The 5,491-nt window shown below is 49.2% G+C and overlaps 1 pseudogene across 1 annotated transcript; it reads left to right on the top strand.

Moving 5' to 3' along the window:
* The first annotated feature begins 1,384 nt into the window (after positions 1–1,384).
* On the top strand, positions 1,385–3,536 carry LOC306654750 (retinoic acid receptor alpha-like; annotated as a pseudogene). The gene has a single exon. The product of its transcript is annotated as a retinoic acid receptor alpha-like (transcript).
* Positions 3,537–5,491: the final 1,955 nt, after the last annotated feature.

The following is a 5,491-nucleotide window of genomic DNA, read 5'->3' as shown; positions in this document are numbered from 1 at the left end:
GTAATGCCGTTTCCATGGTCAAGAGGAAACCAAATGTCTTCTATCTGTAGGTTCTACTATCTAATCATAAAACTTCCATCCTCTAGGTCATCTCGTAGACAAAGACAACTGCTGGAACAACAGAGTTCATACACACCTTCCAGGCAGCAGAAGGAGGAGAAACAGAAAGTCAAAGAGGATGCAGATCTCAGCTTCTAACGAAGTTAGGAAGGCCAACTCAAAGGCCAATACCCACTCTCTCACAACTCAGTTACATTCAGCTAGCCACAAGGAAGACTAATCTGGCCAGCTGCCAGATATACACATACACACAAGCACATACATAAACACACAGGATTTCGTTTGTTGGAAAAAGGAGTAATTAGACAGGTCAACTAGTAGTCTACTAGCAGTTTCTGCCATAGCCAACTACAAAGATGCCTCCATCCCAGCCATAGGAAAACAGGTATTAACCCGAGTAAAACACCCACCTCTCAATTCATCCTTCTTCCAGATTCATACAAAGTACTGAGGAAGGTAAATTACTTAAATCACAATTTTCTCCTAATAAGTAAATAAAAGGCAAGAGATATGTTTGGGTAGGTTGAAAAAGATAGTTGTATCTTTTTCGACATTTTAGTATGGGCCATACATAAGGAGTTTGTGGGTGAAAGATCTATCGTCAACATCCAGGAAAGCAGCGCATGGTCCTAGCCGTGACAGCTCGCTGCATTAGTCTGCCTTCTCCACTGCAGGACTTCTTGCCTTCTCCACTGTAGGCTTCTGGCCGTTTGTGATGCTGCCCACAGGGTGCTTCCCTGGAGTGTGGCAGCTCTGGTCAGTGTTCCTGTGTGTTTGCCTCCTCCAGTGCAGACGACATTCACTTGGCATTGCCACAGTGGGGTTCTTGGCAGCATCAGCTGAATGTCCCAAACACAATACTTCTTCAAAGTTTTGAGATATTTTTAAATAAATTAAACATACACTCAGAAAACACCTAACATCATAGAACAAGATCTCTAAATCCTCAAACCATAGTGTTTTATAGCAACTGGAAAAGAGTGGGAAGGGGTCTGAGAAATCTCTTCACCAAATTCACATGAGTTTGCAGATTTTCTAATTATCCAGCCTGCAGAAGACTCAACACATATAAACAGGCAATGTTAAAACATGTTATTCAAAAGTTGTACTTGTTATGTATTTAAAAGTTATTTATTTCATCTTGTTTTATTATAAAACTATGAAATAAATAATTAAAAAATAAGAGGCAGGTATGAAAACATCTATTAAAAACAATTAGCTCCACAAGTGACTCACCACAGCCGCTGCCATCACCCCGTGCCCCCGAGTCGCTGCCCCCCGAGCCACGGCCCCCCGGATGGCTCCTCTCCCGGGACCCCACAACCCTGACGCCAAGCAGCGCCCAGGCGCCAAGTTAGGACAGACACCGTGCCCGCTGACTCTACTGACGTGTTGCGTCTCCCTGCTGCGAGCACCACAGGCCATGCCCCCAACCCCCAGCCACCTAGCCGGGACCCATTGAGGAGTGGCAATCCTTTTGGTACCCTGAAGACCAACTCTGAACCTTCCCAGTAAAGTGACAGTTCACAGAACTGCTGACCAAAGGACTGAGTCTTGGGATATCCTCCAACCCTCCTGGCCTCCGACTAGGGTGGGGGCTCCAGAAGGTTGACATTGGTTTGTTGACATTGGACAGCAGCTTCAGGACAAAAGAGGGGTGTGGGCTGACCACCCAAACCCCCTCTGGGCCCGGCACAATGTCCCAAGGAGAGGCAGCCTGAAGCCTGCCACAGCACCCTGCCAGACTGTCTGCCTGTCCTTCTGACCTGCCACTTGGCATGGCCAGCAACAGCAGCTCCTGCCCAACACCTGGGGGAGGGCATCTAAATGGGTACCCAGTGCCCCCCTATGCCTTCTTCTTCCCTCCTATGCTGGGTGGACTCTCCCCACCAGGTCCTCTGACCACTCTCCAGCACCAACTTCCAGTTAGCGGATACAGCACACCATCCCCAGCCACCATCGAGACCCAGAGCAGCAGTTCCAAAGAGATAGTGCCCAGCCCTCCCTCACCACCCCCTCTGCCTCACATCAACAAGCCTTGCTTTGTCTGTCAAGACAAATCCTCAGGCTACCACTATGGAGTCAGGTCTGCAAGGGTTTCTTCCACCACAGTATCCAGAAGAACATGGTGTACACGTCACCGGGACAAGAACTGCATCATCAACAAGGTGACCCGGAACTGCTGCCAGTACTGCCAGCTGCAGAAGTGCTTCGAAGTGGGCATGTCCCGGGAGTCTGTGAGGAACGACTGAAACAAGAAGGAGGTGCCCAAGCCCAAGTACTCCAAGAGCTACACCTTGACGCCTGAGGTGGGGGAGCTCATTGAGAAGGTGCACAAGGCCCACCAGGAAACCTTCCCTGCCCTCTGCCAGCTGAGCAAATATACTACGAACAACAGCTCAGAACAGCGTGTGTCTCTGGACATTGACCTCTGGGACAAGTTCTGTGAACTCTCCACCAAATGCATCATTAAGACTGTGGAGTTCGCCAAGCAGCTTCCCAGTTTTACCACCCTCACCATTGCCGACCAGATCACCCTCCTCAAGGCTGCCTGCCTGGACATCCTGATCCTGGGATCTGCACACGGTACACACCTGAGCAGGACACAATGACCTTCTCGGACGGGCTGACCCTGAATCAGACCCAGATGCACAACGCTGGCTTCGGCCCCCTCACGGACCTGGTCTTTGCCAACCAACCAGCTGCTGCCCCTGGAGATGGATGATGCTAAGACTGGTCTGCTCAGTGCCATCTGCCTCATCTGCGGAGACCAGCAGGACCTGGAGCAGCCAGACAGGGTAGACATGCTGCAGGAACCACTGCTTGAGGCACTGAAGGTCTATGTGCGGAAACGGAGGCCCAGTTGTCCCCACATGTTCCCCAACGTGCTGATGAAGATCACGGACCTGTGAAGCATCAACGCCAAGGAGGCTGAGCGAGTGATCACCCTGAAGATGGAGATCCCAGGCTCCATGCCACCTCTTATCCAGGAAATGCTTGGACATCGGAGGGCTTGGACACTCTGAGCGGACAGCTGGGGGAAGGGACGGGGGTGGCCTGGCCCCCTGACCAGGCAGCTGTAGCCCCAGCCTCAGCCCCAGCTCCAACAGAAGCAGCCCAGCCACCACTTGCCATGACCGCCATACCCCTTTGACACAACCCTGGCCCCATGTCCTGGCTCTCTCTGCCTCCTACCAACCATGCAACCCTGCCAGCCCTGACCCCTTCGGCCTCCCAGACAGAACTGGGGACCTTCCCAGGGGACAGGAGGGAGGAGGCAGCAACTCTTTGGACAAAGGCCCGGGCTTGTGATGGACTGCCCTGCTCTGCAGCCTGTGCTGATGTCAGGGGCCAGGCAGTGAGCTGAGAGAAGACCCAGGCCTGGACCTTATGTTTGTCGAGACAGCCCTGGCCACCTTGCCACGTCTTCATCACCAGCAATGCTGGGACCTGGCTCCCCATCCTCGGAACTCAAGCCATTGCTCCCCAGTTGGGAACCTGCCCCTGCCTCAGTTGGTGACAGAGGGGTTGCCGGGGTGGGGGGTTCCCCCTGTTATACCCTGCCATACCAACACCCAGGTATTAATTCTCTCTGGTTTTGTTTTTTAATTTTTTTGTTTTGATTTTTTTAATAAGAATTTTCATTTTAAGCACATTTATAATGAAGGAATCTGTGCTGTGTATTGGGGGGCGCTGGATCCAGAACTGGAGGCGGGTGGGTCCTGGGGGAGGGGAGTGGCTCAGAAGGGCTCCCCCTCTCCCTCCGTGTCCCTGTCCCTCCAGCCCTCCTCCTCAGCCTTCCTCTTCAGTTATCTCTTTAATACTGTTATGTACTAACTTTCCAAGGCCTGACTTCCCCTCAGCAGGGGGAGCATCAAGCCCCCTTTGTACTTTGCCTAACCGCTGGGTGTGCAACCCTTGGGGCGGGGGGTCCTGGCCTTTGGCATCTGCCTCCACCCAATGGAAGTGGGGTAGGGAGAAGGGCTGGGGTCCCTGGGGACATGTAGAGTGAGTGCTCTACAATGTCTCTGTCTGGACCCACATCATCCAAGCCCCCAGCCCCACTGTGAAGGGGCCAGCCAGTGGGTCTGAGTTGCCCCTGCCCCCAGCCTTACAGCCAGCACCCCCAAGGGGCCCCTGGACACACACACACACACACACACACACACGCACACACACACGTGCCTGCGCAACAATTGACGGGCTGATACTCTTAGCCTGAGTTCCTCCATTTCCCTGGCCTGTCCCCCAATCCTGGCTTGCCCCACACCTGTGCTCCCTTCTTTTCCCGCAGGACTGGTATATGGGGAATCCCCTTCCCTTACCCCTGCACCTCTGGGCTGGGAGAGCTGGCTCTGCCTGGCCCCGGGGCTGGGGACTCATCTCCCGGAGCCTGCTGGCGCACCTGTTACTGTTGGACTTTCCACTGAGATCTACTGGATAAAGAATAAAGTTATATTTATTCTAAAAAAAAAAAAAAATTATATTATAAAATAACCTATTTTCAGTCTATCGATTTACCAACTCTTGAATTTCATATAAATGGAATCATACAATATGCTTTCTTTTGGAACTATATTCTTTCCCTTTGCATAATGTTTTCAAGAATTGTATCTCAATTATATCTCAAAATATTGTTCTGTTAATGACTTCCTGCTTAAAATAGACTTGAGGCCAATCTCAAATGGGGTGGGAGGGTTTAAGTGTGGGATGGGGCAAAGGAAAGCTGTTTCGATATAAACAAAACTAATGCACTTTGGGGGTATTTTAGTATTTTTCTGGGGATAGAAGGGGTGGATATTAGGATGTCCCTGTAGATTAGTTCCAGAATCGGGTATCTGTACATACTGTATTAGCAGGCTTGTTTGACTCCTGTAAACCTCTTCAAGAGTAACCTGTTGCTAAAGTCCTGTTTGGAAACCCCACTTACGAATCCCAATTTTGATAAGTGTCAGTGCAGCAGACATGTGACTCTCATGTTTGTATCTCCTTTACTGTACCAACCCATGTCTTTTTGGGGAGGGATGAAAAGAGATTTGAAACTAAAATGCTTAGAAATTAAAAATATGTATATTGTTATTTTAAAATCAATTAAATAATGATATAAACTGATTTAAAAGAAACAACCTACAACAAATTTAAGACAGTTAAAAGCAAAATTATGATTAAAATAAAGCTTCAGGGAAAAACTAGCAAGAAATGCCACAGAAATACTTATTAATTTCAGATAACTAAAGGCCCAAAAGGACTAAATGTTAAGGAAAGTTTTATTGATAAAAGTACAACTACAATAAAGATGAGAATTATACAACTCTCTCAACCTCTCTCAATTCTCTGTGAGAATTATACAACTCTCTCAACCTCTAATCAACCAAGTAGAGAAAAGGACACATTCAAAGCAATTAATAAGACTAAATTCATGAACATATAT

This window comes from Sciurus vulgaris (genome assembly GCF_902686455.1).
Source record: "Sciurus vulgaris genome assembly, chromosome: 2".
NCBI lineage: Eukaryota > Metazoa > Chordata > Mammalia > Rodentia > Sciuridae > Sciurus > Sciurus vulgaris.
This window is presented reverse-complemented; position numbering and strand designations above follow the sequence as displayed.